The sequence below is a fragment of a genome, unplaced genomic scaffold (genome assembly GCF_019419815.1).
Source record: "Pyrus x bretschneideri cultivar Hongxiangsu unplaced genomic scaffold, Pyrus_bretschneideri_v1 Contig55, whole genome shotgun sequence".
Classification (NCBI taxonomy): domain Eukaryota; kingdom Viridiplantae; phylum Streptophyta; class Magnoliopsida; order Rosales; family Rosaceae; genus Pyrus; species Pyrus x bretschneideri.
Window position 1 is genome coordinate 1,210,991 of NW_025999793.1, and position 16,448 is coordinate 1,227,438.

The 16,448-nt window shown below is 37.3% G+C and overlaps 1 pseudogene; it reads left to right on the forward strand.

Annotated features, from left to right (window-relative positions):
- The first annotated feature begins 2,616 nt into the window (after positions 1-2,616).
- Positions 2,617-3,997, forward strand: LOC125470953 (annotated as a pseudogene).
- Positions 3,998-16,448: the final 12,451 nt, after the last annotated feature.

A 16,448-nucleotide genomic window follows, 5' to 3' on the forward strand; every position in this document is an offset into this window, starting at 1 on the left:
ACGGCTGAAAAACCGAATGGTTAAGAAAATAATTTATTCATTATATATATATATATATATATATATATATTAGCAAACGAAAGTAAAAGTGGCCGATTCATAATCAGGAGGAGGCCAACGATGCTTTATTCCTAGCCGAGATCTTTTTATATCAAAATTCTCAATTTGATTTCACTTTAGGCCGAATAAAGAATCATTTCCAAATACTTTTAATTTGGCAAAATATTTTTTCTTCTTAGCCGCTGAATGCGTTGAACAATTATTAAGCCCCCCGGGCATAATAATTTCGCCAATTTCGGCTTTTAACTCGAAAAACTTAGTCGAATGAGATTTCTCTATATCGGCTTTATCGCCAATAGTCATATCGATTGGCGTGGTTTTTCTGGCTAGGCTTATGTCTCGGCCTTGTTTGTCATTGGAGCACTCTGACGAATCATTTTCTAAGTCGATTTTTGGCTCAGAAACTTGAACTTTTACTTCTAGGCCAACAGAATTTTTAGTCTCGACCAAAAAAATAGGTGGCCTAGGTTTTTCTTCGGCTGTCTTAACAATTATTCTAGGCGGAATTTTGATTGTGGTTAGAGCAGAAAATTGCTCCTATCTTCTAGACAACTTCTCAAGGAGTTTTGCTTTCTTCTTGTAGCAATTCTTTACTTGGCGCCAAATTTCGTCCAACGGAACCTGAATGAGATCTTGATCTATCATGTGAACTTTGTAGTTTTAGCACTGGGTCCTACTGAGCGTGCCAAAATGTTGACCCTAAAAACTACCAAGCCTACGTGGCGTGCATGCTGAATAATTAATAAGCTAACTACGTCATTCGGTGGTGTGCGGGGCGTGCCAACTCGTCGATCAAGCTCAGCTGAGGAGTAAAATGTGTTGATGTCGCGTTGGGCGCTCTACTGACTTCTTGATCTTGCGATTGCGGTGGAGGAAGGACCATGTCTCGGCTTTCGGGTTCTAGAGCCTGAAGACAAGGCTACTGGTTCTGCGAAGTTCAATATCAAATAAGACTTTCAATGTGCCGAATGGAGTAACCTGTAACACCTCACTTTGCCGAGAAGGCTAATGAGATGACCTCTACTAATAAGGATTCGAAAATCTTTCTTGACCGAGACTTGGATAGATAACCAGTCGACCTCGACGCAGTGTTGTTTATTCGAACTGAAGGTGCTCCGTGGTCAGCTGATTCTACGACAACAATACTGTTTAACCAAATTGAAGATGTCATCAGTTGCCTTCACAGTCCTGTTTATCCAAACTGAAGATATGTTGGTGGAAAAAGAAAATAAAAAAATCTCAAGGTTGTTGAGAGGTTTCGCGTAGAGCGAGAGTTTGCGCTGGGCAGTTTGTGTGTTGAATTGGAGAGGCTTGAACGTTGCATAGCTTTCTCTATTTATAGTGAAGATTAAATCCCACTGCTTGGCGCGACTTGATACTCATGGAAAGTCCTAATTGGATTCTATCGCTATATCTCTTATCCTTTAGCCAAGGATCATATTTCTTTGTGCTGATAAGCGTCCCGTTTTGAAATATGCTCTAATAATATGCATGTATGGCTGACCAACGCCAAGCACACGTGGCTGACCAAATCCAATTTGGCATCCTCATCTTTATGCGTGCATTAATATTCTGCCAATCAATATCCATTTGCCAACAATGCAGTAATGTATTAGGACTCTTGATAAAATGCCCTGATGTTCTACACGTTGCAGATACCTATCCAATTTGCCACTGGAACTTATCCCATCTACAAGTTACCAATGCGTGCATGAAGACCATGCATCCCAACAATTTTAATCAAACCCCCATGCTGATATATTCAGCCACGACCATGCATGAAGATCGGTATGCCCATGCTCTATCATCTTACGAATCAATTGGGATTTAGACAAAAATTAGGTTTAAATAATTTAATATTTTACTAAGAGATAATATTATGATTAAAATCACAATATTATTTCTCAACAATAATGTAAAATCATTTCAACCACTTTGTCATTCAACGGTCTGAAATTCTGCTCATTCAATGGCCTTGATTACTCGAGCCAATAGTGTAAAATCAGGTGCAAACAATAGTATATAATCCCATAAGGATTACAATCACATTCCTAACTAAATTAGGATTGCAGACATTTTCTCTTAGTGTGTAAATACTCAAACAAAATGTCGCATTGGGTCTTCAACGATAGAGTAAAAATAGTTGATGAAGTTGTCCACACAATGAGGAAGTGAGAGTCTCAAAACAAATGGAAGAATGCATAAGTAGTAGAACTCATAAAACTTCGCTATAGTAAAACCCAGTGTAGGAAAAAAACCCATAGTCTAAGGAGAAAAATGAGAACTTGTATTAATTCAAAACTAAACGCCTTCAGGATGCAAGTAAAACACACATAAGGGTATAACCATTCTAGAATGGGTGCCTCGTTAAAACCTCGTTATGAGATAATGATTTTCCAGGGTTGAATTAAGGTGGATTAGAATACTCATACCTCAAAAGTCCAGTCATATACTCAATAGCCTCTAATTTAGAGATAAATAAACAGATCAATGATGCCACCATAATCTTGTTTCGGAATTAGTGGGCGAAGTCTGACAACTTTGCTGACATTGACCATGCTTGTTCCACAAAATGAGGAAACCTACTCCGGCAAGGAATCAACAGGTTTCCTATAATTTTGGAGTTCTTACAATTTAAGGATTGACGTGCACCACAAGTAATCACACTCCTAAGAGGATGCAATATCCGTCCCTAGATATCTTCTGTGATTTTGCCAGTTTAGTAAGGTTTCTACTATTCTAAGGGTCTTATATCCTTGATTGGTATAAATATACTCTCTTAGGGTATATCTTTGGTAACACAATTATCACATACTTATTCTCTTACCCACTGCTTTGTTAGGATATGAGAAAGCTGGGAAGGATGAGCCGGCAATGAGGGTTTTTGAGGAGATGAAAAGTTTTGGTTGTAACTCCATTATTAAGATGCACGGTAACATGAAAAATTTTTACTGAAATGATGAAAGTTTTTTAAGAGATTAAGATATGTAAGTGCACCCCTAACATAATTACTTGGAACACACTTTTGGCTGTGTTTGGCTAAAACAGGATGGACTCGGAAGTTTCAGGAGTGTTCTAGGTGATGAAGAAAGCAGGGTTTGTACCTGGGAGGGATACTTTCAACACTCTAATCAGTGCATACAATCAATATGGTTCTTCGACCAAGCTATGGGTGTGTATAAGAGAATGTTAGAAGCTGGTGTTACTCCAGACCTCTTCTTTTATAATGCTGTTTTGGTAGCACTGGCTCGAGATTGGCTTTGGCAACAGTCTGAGAAAATACTTGCCAAAATGCAGAATGGCCCATTCACTGCAAATCCAATGAGCTTACATATAGTTATTTGCTCCATATTTATGCCAATGGCAAGGAAATTGAGCGCATGCATATTCTTGCTGAAGAAATATACTCTGGTATAACTCAGCCCCACGTTGTTCTCTTGAAGACACTTGTTCTCGTTTTTAGTAAGAGTGACCGCTTGATGGAAACAGAAAATGCCTTTTGGAGCTGAGAAAAAAAGGGCTTTCACTTGACATAACTACCTTGAATGCGTTGCTATTAGTAAATGGTCAGGGGCAGATGTTTTCGAAGACAAGTGAGATTTTGAAATTTATGAACAAGATGGGGTATACTCCTAGCTTGACAACTTACAATAGTTTGATGTATATATACAGTCGCTCAGATTTTGAGAAATTAGATCAGTTTCTAAGTGAGATAATGGAGAGGGGACAAAGCCTGATATAATTTCGTGTAACACTGTCATTTTTTGCCTATTGTAGAAAAGGTTGTATGAGAGAGGCTGCACATATGTTCTCATATATGAAGAACGTTGGGGTTTCTCCAAATGTGATCACTTACAACACCTTTGTGGAAAGTTATACATCTGATTCATTGTTTAAGGAATATGATATTGAATATGATATGGAATATACTTCCTAAGTCATATTCATATGTTTTGGCCAAAGACTTCTGAACCATATCATTTGCAGCCTAATTCATTTGATTGGTACAATGAAACCTCTCTAAAGTTCGACAGTTGGGACCAAACCAATTTTTTAACTTGAGGGTGATTATTTAAACGGATCCTTTGTTGCATCAGACTATCTTAAACTAAACTAACTTCAGGGACTAAGTTGGACTAGCTTGTAATATATTAAGCTACACGGATTTAGTAAAGGGTCTGGTGCAGTGTTGGACTAAGAAGCATGGTATTAAAAATAGTATTATAGTTTGTCAAAATTTTTTTTTTTTCTTTTCAAGATATTATCATGTTGTCCACTTTTGCAGTATAGTGTTGAGCACTCCTATACTTCTTCGCTTCTCTCAGTCTGCCACTTCCAGAACTCTTCCCTTTCCACTTCTCCCTGTTTCCCACTTCCATAACTTTTCCCCTTCCCCTTCCCCCAAGTTTCTGTCAATTCCCCACCTTTTCTCCCTTAAACCCAAGTCCCATGCTTTTCCGAAATCCGATTTCCATTCTAATCCTCGCCCTCCACCTACCACTACCCTCCAACAAACATAAAAAACCCCACGACCACTGCTCCGTTGAATCGCAACAATGATGCTTAGAGTTCGCAACAAAGGTGACTTGGAAAACTTTACGGTGGAGAACTCGTAGTGCACCGTTGTCTCGGAACTCAAATCCAAACCCAACTCCAAATCCCTTTCGAAAACCAGCCATCTCCGCCAAACAAAATCTCATTTTGGCGAAAACCTAGGAAAAAAATTTTGTCTTCAGTCTTGAAGACTTTGTACCTTTGACTTTCCTCCTTGCTATAGGCAGGAGAGAGGTTGTTGAGGTTGTGTTGTTAAATCAACGACATGTTTCCAATGACATATAAAAGTAAATAAGACATAATATTTATGAGATTTGGCAAGTGTACATATGTCCTCGGAGCAGCATTAATGGCTTTTCTTATTATCTGAAATAACAGGAGTAGAAATATAACTCTCACTATCGTTATCTCTTCTTTCTAGCTTTAATATAGCTGCTAGCTCTCTCAAATAGACGATGGGAATTGAAGTGAGAATTGAGGATAAGAAAGGAGTAGAATTGACAAACTCCAAGGTTTTTGTGTGTGCTTTGGTTGTGCGTTTACAAATGAGCTCTCCACACCCATTTATAACAAATGGTGTGAAGTACAAATAAAATGATTTCTATTAATGATTGTTGTAGATGAAACATCCTCCTTTTTGCTAGTGATTGTTGTAGGTAAATCATCCACCAAGACATGGTATTCTTTGACATCATTGCATCTATAGGAACGAGGCCACCCATATTTACTTAAATATTTCCCACTTGGTTAGTGTTAATCTTTGGTAAAAGTCTACATGTCAACTCCAAAATTTTTTGAATTATTTTTTACTTCACACACATTGATTCATTCTCCACTTTTGATATCAAATTCCAATAGGTAACAATACATTTTATTGAATATGGGGAGTAGTTTCAAATGGGTTTAATTATTCTTAGTGTTTAAAATATCAGTATTTGTGAAAATATCGATGAAAATATCGTTATTGATATTGATGCTTCCCAATCGAATCTTCCTACATCTTTATATAAGTGCTGGTTTATCAAGAATACGCTAGAAAGATATTTCGAATTATTAATTCATATCCAGAGATGGCTTAGAATGAGTAGTTCGTTATTTAATAGATTTCTTTCGTTCTAATACTCCACCTGAGGGTTATCAATATTTCCCAAAGTTGTTCCTATCTAATGGAACGATATTGGATCAAAGCGGTTACTTTCAATGAAAATGGAAATTTAAAATGAAACTTTAGGAAATGTCAAACACTGGTTTAGATGAAATATAAGAGTTCTCCAATATATAACCAATATGTCGGAAATATTGATGAAATCTGTCGATTTTAGATGAAATTTAAAAGTTTTTCCAATATGGGGTGAAGTTTAAAAGTCACTCCCCTACATATATTTCTCTAATTTTTTTCGACATTTCCACCGGAATATCAACTGTATCGAAAAATTTCAAACACTGATTATTTCAAAGGACGAAGTCAGTGGTCTACTTGCTAGTCTTTTCTCCAGCAACTGTTGTTGGTCTTTGAGTGATTTAACTTTACTAATTAACAAATTATGGGGGGTGTGTTTTTCTTTAAATTTCCAATTTTTCAGAAAAGTTAAAGAAAGATGATGACTAGGTTGAACAAAGATCGACACCAACTGTGTTGTCCACAGAGTAACACTCGGACTCAAGATGTGAGTGGTGGCTTCAGGGTTGTTAAAGAAGTTGTTGCTATGACTATAGGTGGTTTGGCTAATTTCTTCTATATAGACCGATGACAATTTAACATATGGACATGAAATTCGGTAATAAGTTTTATGTGTATGTGTAATTGTAAGAAGCCAAGCAGTTTTCTTAATCTAGGAACTCAGATTTTCATCTTCAAATGAGGAAAAGTTAAAGTTGTGTAATGTTTAAAATATCAATATCAGTGAAAATATCGATATTCAAATTTGTGGATATATCGATGAGTATATCTATATTTATATTGGTTACTTTCGATAGAAATGATGGAGATTCAAAATACTTTGGGGAATGTCAAACACTGGTTTAGACAAAATATAAGAATTTCTCTGATAATTAACTGATCTATCAGAAATATCGACGAAATCCATCAATTATAGATGAAATTTAAGAATTTCTCCGATGTGGAGTGAAATTTAGACTTCATCCCTTCTCTTTCCATATTTTTCTTTGATTTTTTCGATTTTTGCACAGAAATATTGATGCGAGATTTATACGCACACAAATTAACCCTCTTGTTGTCAAATTGTAGTAAGGATGCAAGTAGAGATCGTTCTAGACCGGGGATTAGGAGGGCTTGCTAAAACCTCTAAATTGACTCAAAAACATAAAAACAAAGTTAAACACGTTCACAAAGACTCAAAGGACTCAAAACAGGTTCAAAAGACTCAAAACTGCCTAAAAACACTAACTAGGCAGTTTCTGACCTTAAACACAAATTTGGACGAATTTAAGATTAAAGGTTGATTCAAAACACTTTAAAACACAAATTAATACACTTTAACACTAAACTAGACTCAAAGAATGCAAAACTAAAAGTTAAAACACTTAAACAAACCTAAAACCCAAAACAGCAACTAGAAGACTCAAAACTGCCTAAAAACCACTTTCTGGGCAGTTTTGAGCACCTACACTAATTTGGACGAAATTGGATGAAAACTTGAATCAAAATACTTAGAAACACAAATCAAAACACTTTCTAACTAATCTAAGACTTCAAATTAAAGGGGGATTTGTTTTGGAGGAAAATTGAAATAATGAAACAAGTTAATAAACTAGACAGAATGTAAATATGAAATTGATGAAATGGAATGAATGGATGCTAGCCAAGGGGTTCATCTCCACACATGTTACACTTGCATAATAAAAAGATTTCCAATTGCATTTCAATAAATTATGAAACTCATCACCCCGGGTTAATTAGGTCCGCTTAAATTAACCTTCAAATCTTCCTAACGTTATTGAATTGGATGATTGCATACGACAACCCAAAACATTTCCCACAAGTCCCCTACATGATTGCATAATAGAGATACAAGCAAGAATCATTAAGCATCATGAAAACTATAAGTGTTGACGAGGCATTTGTTACTATGATTGCATGAAACTTATGCCAAGAATTCGTTTAACGCGATTGTTTATAAGCAACCTCCACTACTTGTGAATATAAGTTCGTAACTATGAGGTGAAACTCACTTATATTCTAGCGTCATATTCATGCATGAAAATTAAGCGTGCACTCTCAATAAACATACATAAATAAGTTATCAATCAAACAGTTAAACAAATTGAATCCACGATTTATGAAATGCAATTAGAAGTAATCAAATCAAAACGCAAGCATAAACATATATTTCGAATCCCCCCCTAGCTAAGGGGGGGTTTAGTTCCTCATGATACAAAACAAAGAGAATCAAAGAAACACCTAAACATTCCAACAACTCAAACTTGAATTGTATGAACGTTTAGGTCCTCTTCTCTTCCATTCCTCATTCGTACAAAACAAAGAGTGTTGAAATTAAACATTGAAATCAAAGAAACACCTAAACATTCCAACAACTCAAACTTGAATTGTATGAACGTTTAGGCCCTCTTATCTTCCTCTTCGTTGTAGCGCAAGGTCTAATGGATAGTTTGATGGTGTGAATGGTTTAGGGAGTGGTGAAAATGGAAAGAGGAGGCCACGACAATGGGATGATTTCTGGTGTGGTGTTTGGATTATTAGGGAGAGAGCATGGCACAAGGGAATGGTTGGTGTTTGTGACTGAAATGTGTATGGAAGAATGAGATGAGAATGAGTGGGAATGAATGCTTATTTATAGGCGAAATGGGGGGGGGGGGGAACATGACAGCTAGGAGGGAATGTGGCTGCATGTTTTGGTGTGGAGAAAGGAATAATCTGAAATGGGAGAGCATGTGGGTGGAAATGCATGTGGGTTAAAATGGAATGATGATGGGAGATGCATGTGGCTGATTTATGCATGTGATTAAAGGGAGTGCATGTTTGAATGATTAAAGGGACATGTGAGGGTACAATGATGAAGGAATAATCTGAAATGGGAGAGCATGTGGGTGGAAATGCATGTGGGTTAAAGTGGAATGATGATGGGAGATGCATGTGGCTGATTTATGCATGTGATTAAAGGGAGTGCATGTTTGAATGATTAAAGGGACATGTAAGGGTGCAATGATGAAGGAATAATCTGAAATGGGAGAGCATGTGGGTGAATTAAAGGATGGAATGCATGTGCAATGGTTAAAGGAAAGGTTTAAATGTCCTAGAACTAAAAGGAACAAGGTTCCAACACTTTGGTCTTCAATTAGGTCTTCAATTTCATCCAACACTTTGGCTCCAAGCATAAGCTATCCATCCTTAGCCCAAAAGTGCTCCAAAAGTCTCCAAAATGCATCTTTTTGCTCCTTTAGCCCTTTGGACCTACAAACACACGAAAATAGCTTAAAGTACTAAAATAACTAAAGAAACATAACGTAAATGCACGAGAACAAGCCATTTAAGTCGCATGAATATGCTCCTATCAAATATCGATTGTGTCGAAGAAATTTCAAACACTAGTTGTGTGCTAACGGATGAAAAGAAATTTGGTTCCCCATCTAATGACATGTGTACTTGTCTGGAATCATCTTGACTTCCTTTGCGTTTATTAATACAAGCGAAATTTGAGTTATTAGATTTATGACTTCATCTAAGTATACTAACTCATACATCGTAGAGTGCATGTCTCGAGAAACCTTGGATTTCATAGAGTGCTCCTCCTCTCTACATCGTAGAGTGCGTGTCTTGAGACACCTTAGATTTCGTTTGGGTGTTGTTCCTTTCACTTATCTTGGGGTACCCATTTTTCGTGCTAAGTCAAGGGGAATTCACTTTCAAGCTTTGGTAGAGAAGGCTAAAGCCCACATTTCAGGTTGGAAAGGTAAACATCTCTCAATGGTTGGACGATTTCAATTAGTGCAGTCTGTTTAACAAAGCTTGTTCCTTTACAGTTTCTCAGTTTATCAATTGCCATCTTGCCTTTTAAAACATCTTTCTACTTGCTCAAGGCATTTGATTTGGTTAGGGGATTTAGCTTTGTGGAAATTGGTAATTGTTGATTGAAGCATGGTATGTGGGCCTAAACATGAAGGTGGGATTGGTCTTTGTGATTTAGCTTCTTTGAACTTGACGGCTATGCTTAGTTTTGGATGGGATATGTTGCAATCCTCTTCTCTATGGGGTTCTTTCGCTCATCAGCATTTTCCTCTTTTGCCTTACAAAAACCAAAATATCTATTTACAGTCTTTTGTGTGGCATGGTCGGAAGCATGCTTTACCTATCCTAAATAATAATAGTCATTGGATTATCGGTTATGGGAGGTCAGTTTCCTTTTGGTTCGGCAAATGGTTGGATGAACTTATTAATAACCCTTGTTTATCTTTGGTCATTTCACCTAAGGTTCTTCTTTGGGTTTCAGATGTTATTAAAGCACAAAGTTGTTCATTCCCAGATTATTTTATAAGTTTATTCCCTTTTGTGGTGCAAACTACCTTTGGCCTTAAATATATAGGATGACAAATTGATTTGGGAGCCTCGCCTACTGGGAAATTTTCCTTTTCTTTTGGTTATCAGCTTATTTGAATGAAACATAGTGATTGTGCTTGGGCTAAGGTTATTTGGCGACATTTTATTCCGCAACAACTATCTATTTTGGCTTGGCTGTTTTTTCATGATAAACTTCATACCGAGGGTGCGCTTAAACGATGTGGTATTTCTTCTCTCTTTCTTTTATCCTCATTTTTTTTTCTTCTCTCTTCATCAGTCTCCATTCCTCTCATCTCTTACCTCTCTCGTGCTCTCTGCACCCTCCTTCTTGGCTGAGCGCACGCGCACACACACATATACATTTTGAGCACCGACGTCTAGAACTCCCAAGCCAGGCGAGATCCCTTCATGTTTTCCCTTTCCCTCTGCATAGTAGCACCTTCACTATGCAATTCCTTCTCCGACGAATTCTCGCCGTTTCTAGTGAAGGTAAGTCTCGAACTTGGTCCAAAACATCGTAGATCATTTCTAGGATCATGATTGGAAGGTTTTTTTTAATGGTTTTGGTGATGTAGGCACACGAAAAACCCTCGGGGAAACCACTGTTCATTTATAGAGATTTAAAATTGTGGTTGTTTTGACCATCTTCCAGCCATTTTTCCAGCCACCTCCTATCTTTGTAAAGTCTTGAAAGGGCATAGATCTCTTCTTCATATTCCTAACTTCATTTTGCCTTCTGAATCACTCGGTTTGGACCAGTATCGAGCTCGAAATGAGCTCTGGAAGTTGGAAGAAAAATCAAGAAAAGTTCTAGAAATCATGGGGATGACTAGTACAGTTTACTCGCGGCGCATGGGGGTTGTCATAGCCAACGCGTGGAGTGCACAAGCCTCTATTGGAGGCATTGTCGGCGACCTCGGCGAAGTCGACCAAATTCTGTCCAACTTGTTGACGACCTATCTCGCCGTTCCATGGCTGCGCATGGGGGAACCCGAGATCCCTCCTTAGATTTTTCGACATGCCAAATCCAAATCCGCTGTCTATTTTCTCAAATTATATCGTTTTAGTAGAGTTTTAACTAATGGTCCTTAATTATGTTTAGTTGCTTTGGTTGGAAGTGATTCCGTCCTCCCTAGTTCGAATGACTCTCTGATAGTAGAATATTTGTAAGTGGACCCCTTTTCAAATTGCATATTTTTATAAAAAGATTAGGCTTGCATTCATTCTATATTTCACGAATTAATTACTTTTTATATTATGTTTGCGAAATTTGATATTTATGATTTTTGGAGAATTCATGATTTATCTTATTGGTTCTTATGAAATCTTTACGAACTCCTAGTTTAAAGTTTATGAAAATTTATATTTGTGGAAATCACGTTTAAGGATTTGCTTATGATTTTGGGTGATGAGGTTTTGAATTCTAAGCTTGATATGAGATTTTGAATTATGTTTTATGTGTTTAATTAGTGTGTATTCATACGACACATACACACAACACGAGTATGTATATGTTTATGGCCATAGGACATAGTTGAGGAGCAGTGAGATTATTTATGACATACTCCCAGCTTCACTGGCCAAATCAGTGTCGGACAGCTTCAAAAGCCAAGGCTAGTGTCGATGTGTTATGTACCTTTTCTTCTTTGGCATAACCCAGAGTCGTACAGCTTCACCTTCAGGTGATGGGGCCTACCATGATTCTTCACTGGCGTAACCCAGTGTTGTACAGCTTCACCCTCGGGTGATGGATATGCCTTCAGGCAAATATGACACCCCTATTAAGCACATCAGTGTTTTGACTTATGAACTTTTATCGATTTTACCTTTATGTGATTTTGATATCACTTCGAGTTATGATTTTATTGTATGAATGTTTTTATAGCATGTAGAGTTTCGGGAAAATCCTATTATGTAGTATTATATTGTTTTTAAAACGGGTGGAGGAGGAGGGGTTAGTATGTTCAGAAAGAAAAAGGTTTATTATTATTATTATTATTATTATTGGTAAACTATGGTCCACTCGCTTTTTATTTTTGCGCCCCTTTCAGGACCTAGTGACAAAGAATACGATATGAGTTTCGAGGCATTTCCCTACCACTGATATTGTGTTCCCCTGCCTGCATATGTCTTCTTATGTATAATTGTAACTTAATGCCTTTCATTTCACTAGCACTCTCGTTTAGTGGTATGCTCCTGACATATTTATACGTCCTTTCTTTGGGTTGTTGACTGTTGGACATCCTTCTTATTTAATGACTAACTTTCTACTATTATTACTTCTTTAGCGTTTGTCTGATCTTTATGATTGTTGTTTCTCGCATGACTTTTTGATTATACATTTCATTATATTCATGCATATTCACATAATCATGGCTTTCGTAAATTTCGAGTGTCGGCCAGTACGTGCCATCCAGGTGTCATTTGGATACCTGGGTTGGGAGGTGTCAATCTTTGTGTGCATGCCCTATTCCAATAGTTGCACAATCTTTGGATTTTTGTGGGTCTTTCTACTATTGTGGCTATTTGGAAGGCTCGAAATAAGTTTATTTTTTAGGACCGACCAATCTATTTTCATTGTCTCTGTATGTTTATCAATTATGTGATTGTTCATGGTGGAAAGTTTACTCCTGGTTACTCTCAAGGTTTGGACACTCGAATCATCTCTTTGTTGGGGATCCAAACTATCTCTCGCAAGGCGCCTACTATTTTTCTTGTCCTTTGGAATCCTCCTTGGTTTCCTTGGTTTAAACTTAATATAGATGGTTTATTTAAAGCAAATCTCAATCCTACTGCTTGTGGAGGAATTTTCAGAAATTGCCATGGTCATTTTCTTAGCGGATTCGACCAATGAATTGGTTATTGCAACTCTTTTTTTGCATAAATATCTGCAATTATTATTGGTGTACAGTTTGCATATCAGCTGGGTTGGCATTGTGAATGGTAGAAAGTGACAACTGTAGTGTTGTTTCTGCTCTTCAATCGTTTGATTTTGATCCTCTTTGGCCTCTTCATACGTAATGGTCTATTTGTTTGGACTGCATTCAGAAAATGACTTTCTACTCATCTCACATATATTGGGAAAGAAATTTTGTTGTGGTCAATTTTGTTAACATGGGCTTGTCTTCTCCAACTTTAACTTGTCATGATTCTCCTCCACCGTTAGCTCGTGCTGTATTATTTCCGGACTATGTTGGCTCGTCTGACTACCACTTCTCTAATGAATGTGCATTTGGGTATCCAAGTTTGTCTCGCTTTCTTGTTTTTTTTCCTAACTTTGTGGTGTTGCTCAATTTGTTTTGTAGGTTTAGACCTTTAGGTTTGGTTTTAGTGGGGTTAGGTTTCATGTCCCCCCTCTTTTCTTTGTATTTTTCTTGTTTTCGTTTCAAGAAGAATAAGGTTTATGTTCCCCCTTTTTTTTGTGTATTTTTTTTATCTCTGTTTTATGAGGGGTAAGGTTTTTATCCTCCCTGACTATGTGTAATTTCTTTTTTCGTTATCGATAAATTTTCTCTCATACCGTCGAGGTTTCCCCCCAAAAAAAAAAGAAGAAAAAAGTGACTAATATTTAAACAAACAAAATGAAGATTATATTGGGGCTTGCAGAAACAGTAATTCACCCCTAATCTGTGCTTGTAGTTCTGTAGGAGTCTGCTTCACCATAATTCAGTAATCTAAACTAAGATTCCAGCACAGGAAAACGTACACTCTGTTTGGATCAGGAAATTTAAAATTACTAAGGAATTTTAAAATGACAGAAAGAAATCACATAATTTTATTTTCTAGAATATGTGAATTTTATTATTTGGTTAACCTAAAAGGACAATGAATTTGAATACGGAATTTGTTATTTTTAAACTTTCACCCATAGAAATTTGGAAGGGACACCTATTTATATGGAATTTAAACTTGGGAATTGGAGGTGCCAAATTCCAAGTTTTTTTTTACGCAAAAATTATAAATTTCCATGTTTATGAATCCAAGCAAGAGAATTGATGCATCTCAATTTATAAATTCTGACTCTTGTCAAAATTTTAAGTTTATTTCCCTCATTCAAACATAGTTTAGTTTCTGTTGAATTTCTTTGTGGTTCTCTGTATACTCGGTATTGGTAAGAACATAGGATGAATGATTTTCTGTGTTCTAAATGCAATGTAGAAGGATGTATATATAATGTACATATACTGTTCGTAACATGTATGAACTTGGGATATGTCTTTTGGGAGGCATCTGCTCAAAAAAGGTGTGTTGTTTTGGTATTCTTTTGTCATCTCAGACTCATCCTTTTTGATTTAAAAAATAATTAATTATCACACCCAAAGTCCAAACTCAAAGTTCAAGCTCAATTTTACTCTCCATGACCTATCTTTCCAATCACTTTGTAAGAATGGTCCATTCACTAGAAACCCAATGAGCTTACATACAGTTGTCTGCTCCACGCTTATGCCAGTGGCAAGGAAATTGAGCGCATGCATATTCTTGCTGAAAAAATATATACTGGTGTAACTGAACCCCACGTTCTCTTGGAGACATTTATTCTCGTTTTTAGTAAGAGTGACCCCTTGATGGAAACAGAACATGCCTTCTTGGAACTGAGAAGAAAAGGGTTTTTCACCTGACATAACTATCTTGAATGCGATGCTATCAGTATGTGGCCGGGGGCAGATGTTTTCGAAGACAAGTGAGATTTTGAAATTTATGAATGAGAATGGGTGGCTTGAAAACTTACAATAGTTTGATGTATATATACAATCGCTCATAAGATTTCGAGAAATCAGAACAGTTTCTAAGGGAGATAATGGAGAGGGGAATAAAGCCTGATATAATTTCGTACAACACTGTCATTTTTGCCTATAGTAGAAATTGTCGTATGAGAAAGGCTTCAATCCCAGACCATCTCCACCAAGTAGAATCTTCTTTTGGCGAAAACCTAGGAAGAAATCGCCGACATGGCCAATCCCAGCACGCTTCTAATGGCGTTGGATCTTGCACACCGGTCATTGTTTACTTGGCTTACGACGGCGAACGCACCATCGCTGGGCTGGCTTTCCACCTGGCAAGGTCTTTCGGGAGGACGACGACCATGGTGAAGCGAAGCAGGCGAGGTTTGCTAGCGATGATCTCAGCAGTCCTTTACTTTTTGAGGGTTTCTTGCTAAGTCCATCTAGTGAAGCATTTAGTCCACACAGTCCCATTCAATTCACTAAAGCTAGTCCACGGGCGTAACAAACACGGGACTACACTAAGTAGTCCACTCCAATTTAATGAAATCTAATGATAATAAACAAACGCACCTTTAGATTCTACAAGTTTCCAACCTCCAGTGGAAAGGTACCAACAAAGTGGTTTCTTGACAAGTCCAAATAAATTGATAAGAAGGTGAGGCTAATAAATTGTTGAGGCATTGCGCCGCCGAGGTTGTTTTGAGAAAGATTCAAAAGCAGGAGCCTGTGACATTCTCCCAAGCTTGAAAGGATGCTGCCCTCAAGATTATTTCCTACAAATATAACAGTATGGTTAACAATTTCAAATTTCCTAGAAGGACGAGATGCTCCCTGATTATTCGTTGTTTTAAAGACCAGATCACCTAAGCTTTGAGAGTATCCAATGTCAGTTGGGATTTTACCTGTGAAGTGATTGTTCCCCAGACTCAATGACTCTTAAGTTAACCAAGTTCTGCAAATTTGGCACTTGTGCAGTGAGTTCGTTCTCCGAAACATTGAATTCCACTAGATTTGTGACATCGGATATTGAGAGAGGAATTAAGCCAGTAAATTGGTTCCCATTTATGTGAAAGTATCGGAGATTAGGAAGCGTGTTGCCCAAGTATGAGGCAATACTCCCTTGGAGTCGGTGTCGTGATAAGCCAAACTCCACGAGAGCAGAGAGATACGAAATGGAGGAAAGAACAACACCAGATAGTGCGTTTGAAGCCAATGAGATATTAGTTAAATTTCTCAATTGGCCTAGAGAATTAGGGATGCTTCCTTTCAAGTTATTATCATTTAAACGAAGTATCTTCAAAGATGAAAGGTTACTAAAGGAAGGAGGGATTTCGCCGTTGAAATTATTAACTTGCTGTTGGAAAAATTACAAGAAAGTTGTAATATTCTTCTAAGAAGCACGTAGACAATTAGGCTGAGACACGGGTATCTCGCTTTCTTTAAGGAGATTCAAGCCCACTGCGGTTTTACAAAAGTTCACGAACCGGTGCAGCAGTATATCTCTTGACTTGTTCCCTCCAAGATACAACAACCCAACCAAATTGTATTTGATTCAAACCTTTCTGCACAAAAAG